This window comes from Thermobia domestica, chromosome 11 (genome assembly GCF_964235325.1).
Source record: "Thermobia domestica chromosome 11, izTheDome1.hap1.1, whole genome shotgun sequence".
Taxonomy (NCBI): Eukaryota; Metazoa; Arthropoda; class Insecta; order Zygentoma; family Lepismatidae; genus Thermobia; species Thermobia domestica.
This window is the reverse complement of record NC_137464.1, coordinates 130,916,615-130,930,226: the sequence shown is the minus strand read 5'-3', so window position 1 is coordinate 130,930,226 and position 13,612 is coordinate 130,916,615. Positions and strand designations below refer to the sequence as shown.

Here is a 13,612-nt window from a genome sequence, read left to right as displayed (position 1 = left end):
AAGAATAGGGTAAGCGAGGGGAAAATGATAAACCGCCCTTCAACTTGAAAAAAAAAAAGAAAACGAAAAATAACTAAACTTAGAGCTGCGAAAGATGCGAGGCGAATTTTATTGAAAAGATTGTTTTTCCTTAGTGATTAGTTGTGCTAACTATGAACATGAATTAAAAAGAAAACAAGTAGCTAGCTCTGAGTTTCCCAAACTAGTTGAAAAGAAAATATTGGATAAAATTTAATAATAAAGAAGCCATTTATGATAATTAAAACAAACTAAATTTTTGGCACGACAGTGCTTTGGTTCCTACCAGCGGGCTTACGTTGAAAGTGGGGATGTGTAGTCAACGCATCGACACCCGAAGTCCCTAATGCCGGCTTTCTAGACTGCAGTCCGCTACCTCTTACTTAAGATAACTCCCCAATCGTCCTCGCGATGCTGGGTCAACATCGAAATTGTTAAGTGCCTCTCCGGGAATTGAACCCATGACCACGGGCACCTAAGGCACGCTCTCTGTCTTCTATAGACGAAAAGCTATAGTTACCCACATTGTCTAATACAGAAATAAGTTCTGATTCTCTAATAGCTGCTGATGGTGATAGTCAAGGTTCACCGAAGCATGATCCCAAACCCAAACTGAGATATTGATGTCACAGGAATGCCTGAAAAGTCATTGTGGGTAAGTGAATTGCCCACTTGTCAGGATGAAGGGCGATGGTGATGTGAAATGCGGGGCTGTCAGAGGTACTACTTATGATAATTGGATTTATAATATTCTATGTTGCCATAAACCCTCTTCAGGAACAAAACTGTTAATCTTAGCTTTGAAAATGTTACATAAGGAGTTTTATTGCTATCATTAGGTTGCATTAGAAATTATCAGATTTATTTTAACGCTTAACTTTTACATCTCTTCTGATTTACGAATATTTAAATCGCGATTATCCCCTTAAGGTCAATTAGTGATATTTTAAATCATTTCGAACAAACTTTATATATGGTTAGTCTTGTTATATGGGAATAATTGAGACCAGAAGCAGTCTACAGGCTAAGTCCAAAAGAATCTTGGCCGACCTCCTGATAAACCACGTCTTTCAGCAAGGTGAATTGTGGCAATCCAATACCCACATGAGGAAATCTTCGGTTCAGTGTGAAAGCTTCCATACGAACCAGCACTCTAATCAGTGAAATGTGCTTTGTTAATTTTTATTCAATGTGAAAGTACCTAACTTTATTGCTAAAAAAGAAAAGGCATTTATTTCAACAAGTCGCCGTTACAGTTTTCGTATTTGAACTCAACACTCATGGAAAGTCATGTTAAAGCACAACTTACCTCTGAAAAAGAATATTTATTTGTTTTTATCTTCCCCAAAGTACCGGTACATGCGGAATTAGTGCTCGCCATCCGCTCGCATTACCTAGGTAAAACGGCTACGATCTTGGTACTAGCACTTGTTTCGGTGTCCAGATCTCAAATATTTATCTTTCAGCCTGATTCTATGTATGGATCCGAAATTTCAAATCTAGTTAAGGGGCACCAAAATTCATAGTTTATTCTCGGTGCTTATATTGTGATTTACTAAATAATTATTAAATCTAATTGTTAGGTATACATTTGATATTTAGAGCAGACTGAGAAGATAAATATACGTAAAAACTAGCCAATACTTGTCTTAACTGTTTGTTTTCTTAACTATCAGTGAAATAGGTGTATTGAGGAACTTTAAATATTCGAGTTTTGTATTATGCTTATTTTTCGTTCTAATTTAAAAATAGAAAACAATTGAACTAAGATATAGGACTCAGGTTTTTAAAAATACAGTTTCTTTTTGGAAAACTGTATCCAACCTTTTACTAAGGAAGATCACTAAATATCGAACGAACAAATAAATCTCTTTTGCTTTTAAAACACAAATGTAGCTAATTTGTATGCATGTTTGCTTTACCGAAAGGATTGAATGATATTTTAAAATTTCAAGTTACGAAATAGTTTGAAACAATAAAGAAGCAATAATGGTCATAACAATGACAAAAATACTTTTTTAACATTAAAAATGTACAGAAAAGTAACACAGTATGAAACTTAAAACTGTGGATTCATAGTAAATGTTCATAGTAATGTGAAATACGAATATACATTTTTCCCTATGCGTTGCAATTTGATTGTTATAGAATTAATAATTTTGTTTTTGTTATAGAATTAATAATTTTGTGTCGATTCCCTCGCGGCACACCAGCGGCCTATTCGCGGCACACCAGTGTGCCGCGGCACACCGGTTGGGAAACGCTACTCTAGAACATCCCTCATGATACAATCTCTTCTTAGGCAATGTCCCAACCAGCTTCATTTCCTCTTCCTAATAATATCTAAAAGTGTTCTTTTCTCACCCACCATTTCTAACACTCTCTCTTTCGTTTTCCGCTCTACCCAACTAATTCTTCCCATTCTTCTCCACACCCACATTTCGAAGGCTTCCAGTCGATTTTCGTCACCTTTACGTAATGTCCACGTTTCCGCCCCATACAGTACAACACTCCACACGAAGCATTTTATGAGTCTTTTTCTCAACTCTTTCTTCAAGCTCCCACAAAACAGACTTTTCTTCCTCCTAAAGGCTTCTTTCGCCATTCCTATCCTTACTTTTGTTTCGCGTTCGCATTTCATGTCATTACTAAGAATACTACCCAGGTATCGAAAACTATTCACTTGTTCTATTTTCTCCCCTCCTACTTTTATATTTGACACAGACCCCTTCGTTCCAATCACCATGGCTTTTGTCTTTCTAACATTTATTTTCATCCCATATTCTTCAAAGCCCTATCTCATTTTTTAAAAATATTTTATTGATTTTCTTTTCAGACTCTGCAAGAAGTGCCATATCGTCTGCAAATCTTATGCATCTAACCATTCTACCTCCTACCGAAATGCCATCATCATCATGTAGGCTCTTTTTCACTCTCTTTTCTAGATAGACATTAAATAGTGTTGGCGAGAGGCAGCATCCTTGTCGAACTCCCCTTCCAATTGCACTCTCTTCCGTCAGTTCTTCCCCTATCCTAACACTTACGTGTTGGTTCATGTATAAGTTTCTTATGAGTCTTCTATCTTTCCATTCCAACCCTGCTCATGTGGTTCGGATTCCACGTTAATCAGTAGGTCCACCTCTCATATAGCCTCGCTGCTGAACGGGACGCTAAACTAAAATCACCTCACCACCATTCCAACCCTATCTTTGTTAGAACTCCCAACAACAATTCCCAATTCACGCGGTCAAAAGCCTTTTCTAGATCAATAAATACAACATACACCTCTTTCCCTTTTTCTATAAATCTTTCACCGATCGCCCTTAATAATCCAATAGCACCTCTTGTGCCCTTGCCTCTTCTGAACCCGAACTGCTCCTCCTCAACATCTTTATTTGTTCTTCCATATAACCTGTTCAGTATTCGGAGCAGAATTTCAGCTGCATGAGATATGAGACTAATAGTTCTATAATCCTCACATCTCTTTGGGTTCGATTTCTTAGCCATCGGTATCATGATTGTTTTCAGAAAGTCTTTTGGCCATTCTCCTGTTTCATATATTTCATTACATAGTCGCAACAATTCTTTCTTTCCCTTGTCTCCTATATTTTTAATGAATTCGATTGGTATGTTATCTATTCCGTTTGCCTTTCCATTCCTAATCTCGGATATAGCCTTTTCAAACTCATCCCGGAGAATACTAAATCCTTTATCATCCTGTCCTGCTTCATTTTCTACTTCAACATTTAGGCTACACGTTCTATCCCTACTCTTATATAAGTCTTCAACGTATTCTTTCCACCTTCCTATGACTTCATTTCTCTCACTGACTACCTTCCCATTCTTATTTTCTACTGCCATCATAACACCCCCTTGTTTCCTCCGAAATTCCATACATTTCACCTCCTTGTACATTTCCTCATATTTCCCAATTCTTTCTAATTCTTCTATGTCCTCGCATTTTCTATTGTAAAACTCTTCCTTCGCTCTGTCTGTTTCTCTTCGTAATTCATTATTTAACTTTCTGTACATCTTTCTGCCCTCTTCTGTATCAATCTGTTTCCACATCTTCCTCTCCCTCATTTTCTGCAACTTCTGCTCTGTAACCCATGTTTTTTTTTTTTTTTTTAAAGCAATTTTGTGCTCGCGGTAACCTACTGCTTCTGCAGCCTGCTGTAAGCAACGTTTAATATATTCCCACCGTGCGTTACTACCTGCGCCTATCCTTTCCTCGTTTGAACATTTTTCTTCGAATTTTTGAACGAAAAGATTTCTTATTTCCTCGTTTTTCAACTTTCAGTATTCAACACTATCTTACCTACTTTTCTTCTGCCTACATTTTTCAGTTGAATATCTACTTCGGCCAGTACAAGATTATGATCAGAGAAAATATCAGCCCCGGGAAGGGTCTTCACGTTCTTTAAGCTATTCCGCTTATATACATATTTACTAAACAAACACAACAAATTTATTACAATTCAAAATTATTCGACATTCAACTAAAATAACAACAGGCATAAATGAGGAATGGAACAATAATTGCTAACAGAAAAATATAATAATTTGAATAAAATTGTAACAATTGCATTAAATAAATTTACGAAACAATTAAGAAAAAATAATTAAGTCAACAGGAAATATATTTCGATAGTCGAACCAAAGGAAGGGGTAGAAAACCACCTATCAACGGCATCATATCTAGTGTTACTGTCTGCTTTTCTACGCCATCCAATGATATTACACCTTATTTGTATAGTATGTCGTCCAGTTGTATATACATTCAATGCACAGAAAATTTTTCCAATGAGTCAGTTTCATTAAAATAAAAGTAGTGTTCAATATGACTATTATATTCTGACAGGTAGTCTAAAAATTATTGATCCTTAAGGAAGAATTTCCATGTGATAGATGTATATGAAACAGTATATGTATATCATTCTGTTTCAAAGGGAATTCTTCAAAATTTGGGGAAAATTCAACAAACTTTGGGGAGGAAATTCCCCCCGTAAGGTGTCTGAATAAAACACTGCATGTTTAGGTACTGTTAAAGGAGCCTTTACTAGTAATCATTCGTCAACTGTTAAAAAATAAAAGAAAAACGTACGTTTGTTCATTCTATTCAATTCGAAGTATACTGAAGACAAGTAAAAATATCTTAAAATGATTCACATAATAATTGATAAGAGGTAGAATTTGAGCCGACAAAACCAAATACAGTACAATGATTATACGATGTTACCGCAGCTGACAATATGGTAGTATGTACTGTTCATTTTTGTGGTCTGTATGTGAATGAAGTGGTCGGCGGTAACCAACGTGACTTCTGACGTAATACGTCGAAATTACATAAAATATTTAACAAACGGATATTAGGGAAGAAATGGGAATTTACCAATTATTCGTAGAGTTGAAAAAAGTTCATAGTGTTTATGATTTGTTTAAGTGAGAAGGACTAAATCATAGCTTGGTGAATTTTAAAATTCACTATTAAGATATTTTAAAATGCAGCCAAAGAACGAGGGTGCGAAATCCTGGAGACATGAATACAAAAAACTCTATTTAGAATCCCTCCCTCCTCCCAGTAAGTGCCACGGAGGGACATGCTACTATTATAAATGCAAATATCATCCTTAACAAAATGCAACGTAAATGCTCACATAAATAGTTGTAATCGAAGCTAACCGGGAGGCGAAGAACATAATTTTTTTCTCGGGAGATCAGCCAAGAGAAATCAAAATATTCTTGCAAACTCTCGGCCAATAACGTCGTCATCTTCATGAAGACGCAAGCAGCGTTTGAGGCTAAAAATTTGGAAGATTATTGCGAATTCACGTGACTAATCTCTCGTGAAGAAATATATAGTTATCGAAATTTGAATTCACGTGACTAATGTCTCGTGAAGAAATATATAGTTATCGAAATTTTTATGCTCTACTCAGAGAAATATGTGTTTATACTTATATTACTGAACGGATATACATGTTTCTTCTGAAATCATAAGTATATCCGTTATTGCATGCTTATAGTGCTGGTAAAAATATAGCACATGCAAATATAATTGATAATTTTTTCAATTTTCCAATATGTTTTTAAATGAATAAGTAATGATGCAGATGTATTTCAAATAACGGTAAAGGCGAATTGCTTGAAACATCATCATCATCATCATTATTATTATTATTATTATTATTATTATTATTATTATTATTATTATTATTATTATTATGTAGTAGTAGTAGTAGTAGTAGTAGTAGTAGGAGGAGGAGGAGGTGGTAGTGGTGGTGGTGGTGGTTGTTGTTGTTCTCTTCCTCCACGCCAAAGGCGCGTACGCTAACCGCTTAGCCACGAAGGAGCTCTAGGTGGTAATATAATAATATCAGATGAAAAGTAGTAATAATATTTTCACTCACCATTTGTAAATGATTTCGTACCCTGCATAGAACTACCATTAAATGTAATGAACTAATTGTCAGTGCAAAAGAACTGAAGATGGGAATGAAATCGATGTGGAATAATGTAGATACATAATCAGTATATATTACGTAGAACCGAGGATGTATCAGTGAAAATATACAATAAGGTAAAAATACATTTTAATGTCTAGGCATAGTTTAACAAATAGAAACAATTTAGCGAAATAAATAAAAAAAAAAATAGTGGAAAGTATGTATAAATATTGAAGAAATTAATGATATATTATGAGATAATCCTGTCCATAATACTGTCTAAATGTCATAATTGGTCGCTTACGTATCAAGAAGAGCGAAAACTAAAAATATCAAAGAACAAAGTTTCAGAGAAAATATTTGGCGCGAAACGAAACAAATCGAAGGACAACTCTAGAAAACTACACAACACTTTATATTCTGGTGGCTTGGTGGTAAAGCGCTCACATCTTTTTCAGAGGTTCCTGGTTCGATTCCAGGCCATGTTGAATTGTTGGTAGACGACGTCGTGGGCATGGGTTTTCTCGGGGTACTCGCGTCTCTCCCAATTTCTAATTCCACCAGTTCTTTCATAATCATTCACTTGCAAATTCATCCGTCTTTTTTAGCCCTCTAGATGTTAAACTTAAGATTTCATTTTCGTTTAACTATATTTTGCTATAGGTCACCGAATATCATATGGATAATAAAATTGAAATAAGATGAAGAAAATACATTACTTGCATGAAAGATGTGAATGGCGTGTATAGAGTTCTATTCAAAAATTAATTGAAAAAGAGACCTTTGGAAACATTAAAAATACGGGTACATTATATAAGCGATAATCTTCGTGGATTGTGTAATATTTATTCAGATTTGATTAGCTTATCACAGAATATTATGTAATAGAGACTTTCTCAACGCTACCTAACCTTCGAGCTTGTTAAGCCATACAGCAATTTCCTAGTCAAACTACTTCTGCGAACTCTTTTGGCACACGAGCAATTTTAATTGATTCGTATGGCACGTAACAGGAAATTAATATCAGCCAGACTATTTGTTATATGAACAATGACTAACGTTTTACTCCAGAAATTGTTTTATTAATAAAGTAAATTACGTGTATGTGATAGTAACATGTCTAATTTTCTGTATTTCTACCTCTGATTTGCAGTACTATCTACCTAAGTATCTACCAAATATGTAGAAGGATGAGGTTCATTTATCTTTCAAATGGTTAAAAACAAACTTTAATCTCCCTGGACACGAAAATTTCAAGCGTGATTAGTTCTTTAAGACGAAGTTTTTTATTTTCTTCACAGTTTTGAATCAGTATAAGGTTGCGCTGCGCAAACTGGCACACATTAACTGAATTTTCAAAAAAAAAAAAAAAAAAAAAAAAATATTTTTCCTGTACCCATTTTATTTTTAATATATTTTAGATTAGACTTGGTGCGGCAATTTATCCGAAATCCATATTCTTTAAATTCCTGACTTTCCTAAAATACGGGAATTTTTCTGTTGTGGAAATTTTCCGAAATCCAGATTTTTTCTGAATTGCGAAATACGTAATTTTTCTCAATTCTCGAACTTCTTCCGAAATCCAGAAAGTGAAATTTCCGATTCCAGAAAATTTTGACCATCGCTAACATACACACACACACACACACACATATATATATATATATATATATATATATATATATATATATATATAATACTTTTTCCATTTAATAAATATTTAAGTTTATGATATAATTTAAAACATATCTCTGAGGCCAGCAAAGCGAAACAAGAGGCACGTAGAACAGGCGAATAAGAAAGTAGAGAGACAGAGAAGAGTTTAAGCGTTCTTGATGTTAGTAAAATTGTAAATCATATATGTATTGTCTTAGAAAGAAGATAAACGAATAATAATAATAATAAATTTAAATTGTTACACTGTTATTTTTTACACTCATTAAATTATAATTTTGACAAACATATAGTCATGCTAGTTTAACAGAAACATTCAATAACATTAAATTTCTTCTTCCTAGTAGTATGTGCACTTTATAGTCTAGTCTAGTCTAGTCTAGTCTGGGGCAATGTTTAGTATGGGATGCCACTTGTGTTGATACTTTTGCAGCTTCTCATATCGTATCAACATTTAAGGAAGCTGGAAGTGCGGCAGAAACAGCGTGCAGACGAAAACATTTAAAATATATATGCTTAAAAGAGGACCATATTTTCATTCCCTTTGCTGTTGAAACAATGGGTGTTTTCAGCAAAGAGGCAAAGAATCTAGTGAAACAAATTGGTTCACAGCTGGTTGTGAAAACAGGAGATCCGCGGAGCAAACAATTTTTAATACAAAGACTCAGTTTAGCAATTCAGCGGGGAAACGCAACTTGTATTTTTAAATCATTCACCTCTGCTCCTATTATGGAAGAAGTTTTTTTTTATCTTAAATAGTTGTAGGGGATATTGAGGACGAAGATCGGCCTAAGTACCAAGAACATTAATTCTTTTAATCCAAATTTCTAATACTTGTACTTCATTTGTATCAATAGTTTACTATATATTATTCTATGTATAGTATTGTGATGTAATCAGTATTGTATGTGCATTTTTTCTCTTGGCGCACTAGTGGCTGTATGCTGTTGTGTCAATAAACCACAAAGTTGCATTTTGTTCAAGATAAATTTAGTATTGAACATCGGTAATTCCGTATACCATTAATGCCGACTACATCCGTTGGAAATTTTTAATGTGTGCTCATAAAATAAATATCGAAAATAACATTTTCATGACATTGATAAAAACTTAGTGCATATGACCGCAAGTTTGATTTCATGGGCGAATGCTTGTACGTTGAATAATTGTTTATCAATATAACTTTTAGCCACCTTAGATATACGGCACGTCGAGGATTGAGTGATATAACATTATACTACAACAATAAATCTATATTATAAAATTGAAAGTGATTATGTTTGTGACTCCTAATGTCTTCAACCACCCAACCGATCTCGATCAAATTCTTAACATAGAAGTTCAAGCCTGGAACGATTTTTATCGTTTTACTTCGACGGTGCAACGTAGGGGAGGGGAAGGGGGATATATATTTAAAAAATAAAAATAAAACTGACTGTCTTTGTGACTTCTTCATTCTTGAACCAGCCGATCGATCTCAATAAAATTTTCAACATAGATGAGGTTCGGAGTTGGGGTGTTTTTTTTTCATACCACTTTGACGGTAGAACTTAGGGAAGGAGAGGTGAAAATGTACAAAATAAATAAAAACTTAGTAACTCTTGAACCACCCGACCGATCTCGATAACATTTTCAACATAGATGAGGTTCGAACCTGAGATGGTTTCTGTCATATCACTTTGACGACGCAGCTTAGGAAAGGGTGAGGGGTGATATATATAATATGTAAGAAACACAATAAATAGACTATAGAAATAGTAATAACATAATGGAATCTCTAAAAATATAAATAAAATTGAGCATATTTGTTTTGGATTATGTTACAAGAATTCTCTAAAATCACTTTCACATTAAAAGTGTACTTAACGTTTGTAGTTATTATATTGTTCGCTTGTTTCTCTTGTACTAGAGAAGAAACACCTCCTTCAGTTCCCTTCCAGACGGCAACGTACCTAGAACTGACAATACGTTGCCACGTTGAACCGCAATGGATATACGTTGGATTAAAAAGGATGCTGAACGAACATCCCCAGAAACGATGGATATGCGTCTCCCTACCCCTGATGAAATCAAGGCTTCTAGAACCCCATGCTCCACTGGTCTCGATGGCTATTTGCGCAAAAATTAATTTATCGAGGAGATTGTTGTATTTCCTTTCCTTTTCTTCCTCTCTACGTCTAGCAACTTCTCCAGCATTCATAACAGTGAATGGGAGGCTTGACTGGGCAAATGTGTCCGAACATGTAAAATCCCACACTAGTGATTTATCTCTCATCCAAGGTACTAATGTCATGCCGTCAGGTCGTTTACCATCGGAACGACAACAGCCTGACGGTTCACGAATGGAAGGAATTCCTGCCGTTGTGAGGGCTCGCAAAATGTCATTAACAAATGAATGTCTGGTGTTTTTGCCAATGCTCTTCATGCATGAGAGGCCATGCAGGCCGCGTTGGGTAACTTGATCCCCGCAAGCTGGACAGCGACGTGGCTCATAAACAGCTGAACCTAGTCTTAAGGCTACTACGCTTCGAAAGGTTTCATTAGACATGTGAAGACCTAATTAGGGGGAAGGTAACGCATTTAACCATACCCCAGCATTTGGGGATGACGCAGCAAGAAGTCTGGCTTTATCCTCTGGAACAGCAACAGATTATAAAAGAAGTTTATGGAAATGTGTTGCTATTGGTGTGTACCAAGATGCCTGAGAACCTCTTTTGCTGATTTCTGGAACTTCCGTATCTGTTATATTTATCCATTTGCTAGAGCCTTCTTGAACTATCCCATCTGGGTCCAGGTGGTAACATTGTGGAAGGAGAGCCTCGAATAAACGAAGAGATCCGTGGCAGGACGCTAAAAAGGGTAGGAATCGCCATATCAACGGTTCCTCGAATACCAAGACCTTCTAATCCAACAGGTAAGGATGCATGCATCCAAGAGTCGTCACTAAAGGAGCAGTTCAGAATTGACTCCAGGCCCGTTTTTGAGGATATGATCATATTTCTTCAGCATTGGAGTCCCATTCGAAGATGGGAAGCACCATAGAAAGTAGTTTAGGCGAGGGGTTGACAATGAAGCACGTAGAACAAAAAAAGCTGCGTGTGCTGAAATCGAGTCAAGACGAGACAGAAAATATTCTAACTTGGATATAATGTTTGATAGCACATTTGTAAATGCTTCCTTTGTGAGAACAGCACCTAAAAGACAAGCATCCTGTTTAGTTAGGAGACGTATTCCTGAGGCAACTTCTTCAAATCTTCTGAATAATTGGTCGGATGTGACTTCATCTGATCCATGGAAACCAACTTCGCATTTTGAGAAATTCAGATGTAAGCCAAGAGCTGATGCCTTCTCATTTATATGTGTTAACGTTGAAAGGACTGCCTGCCTTAGGTTTGTCAGCAATAGTCGCATCATCCAAATACCAAATGTTTAGTTCAGTATTAATTGAATGTACTAAAGAATGTATTGTTATGACAAAAAGTGCTGTGCCCAAGGCATCACCTTGTACTCCTCTCTGGGATGAAATAGTGTCTTGGCCTAACATAAGAATAGATTACTGGGTTGAGCGTAACACTGGCGAACATATGGGTATATTTTGGGAAAATAGTTCAACACTGCAGTAAACATGGAGTCTCGGCGAAGTTCATTAAAAGCGTTACGAAAATCCAGCTTTACGATAGCCTTTGGAGCGTTGTTTGTGGAGGAAAGATATACCCTGGTTGCATGAACAGCTGCTTCGACTCCATTGGAAATACAAACTCCAAGTTAATGGGGAGACAAAAAGTTCTCGGGGTCTCGTATTCTGAAGCATATAGTTTTGGTTGGTATTCTGCGCCAAATATTCCCTTTGGCGATAGGTCCGATTCCACCACATTTCTTTCTAAGAGTGATAAGTTTGGCTCCGAAAAACAACGGGCGAACTTCCAAGTGTACTTTTCCCGAAATAATTAGATTGAACAGATCGCAAAATGATTTTAATAGCTTTTCCTTCGATTCAAGTATTTGGCAAGATAAAAGATCTTTGAGAATCGAAGGGCGAAGACCATTCAGACCTCCCGAGCTGCCAGATGAAAAAGAATTCATAGCATTTTTAACTTCGTTTACTAAAACTCCTTGAACCCTGTTTTGGTCTTCTGGAAGATTCGGTAAATTAAATGTACCAGAGTGGGCTGGATGTTTCTCCAACAACGTCTCAAAGACTGAAGTGTCAGGGGCTGCTACTGTATCTTCTGACATTAGTAAACGGGCTGCTCCTCGGATATCATCATCGGCTAGTTTGTTTTCAATAATCTTGATATTTAAAATATCTTTTCTATTTATCTTCATATTTAAAATATGTTTTCAATAATTTTCATGTAAATCAATATATATTTAAAATTTAAAAACAAGTGCAAAATATCAGGGGCGGATCCAGGACGGACTTATGGGGGGGGGCGGTGGGTTGTAATACTTATACTTAGAGCTACTTTTAAGAGCTCCAAACTCTGGAATGGGTTTTATTTATATACAAAATTAAGAAAAGTTTCCTCTTCTGGGATAGCCAATATACCTGTAATGATGTCCTTGGGACAGAAAAATCATGCTTTAGCAGAATAACTTTGATTAGTATACAATGATATATTGTATATATTAAATACGATGGTATGTAATTGCGAAAATTTGAGAACTTCTGTTCTACATGATATACCGTATTTTACAGACTATGAGACGCTACGGACTGTAGGACGCACCTTAATTTTTAAGCATTTTTTTTTTAAATAGCGAAACTTTTTTTGCCGTTTTTATTATTAGATTGCAAAGCCAGATTAAAAAAAAAAAAATCTTAGTTTATAAAACCGAACTGATAGTTTATAAAACCGAACTGACCTTTAAAATCCCTGAAAATCGTCATGTGAACTTTCTTCTTCTTCCTCTTCGTCGTTATCGTTGTCCTCTTCATATATAAGATGGTCCATAAAATTTTAAGTTAAACATTGGACATTCTTATATTAATTTCGAGTATAAGACGAACCTGCATTTTGGAGGCAGTTTTTCGAAGAAAAAAGTGCGTCTTGTAGTCCGTAGAATACGGTAGTGCTCTATGTGGTGATTCGCAATTTATGCTTGCTTAACCAAGCAGCGGCCGGAGCAATGAGAACTAATACGTAAACATCTAAGCAATAGTGATACAGAGAATGAGGGGCTAAGAACGTGATTGTGTTTTGTAGTAAGCGTTTTTATTATTATTATTTCACTACTATGAGCGTGAAACAACCGTAAACAAATGCATTCTAAACACGTAATAGTAGGACAGTTTTCATATGGTAACAGCAATTGCTTGATTTCAGGTAAGACTTTAGTAAACGAATATAACTAATAAAAGGAATTAAATTAATAAGAGAAAAATCCGTCCTTTTCTATGTGAGAAATGATAATATAATTATTATAAGTACACAAAACACTATTTTAACTGTAGCTAGAATCTTGAGGCAGAT

General features: G+C 35.5%; 1 protein-coding gene across 4 annotated transcripts in view; it reads left to right on the top strand.

The window, feature by feature from the left end:
• LOC145664449 (DNA topoisomerase 2-binding protein 1-A-like) overlaps nt 1–13,612 on the top strand; it is a 1,008,895-nt gene that overhangs the window by 761,370 nt on the left and 233,913 nt on the right. The window lies entirely within an intron of this gene.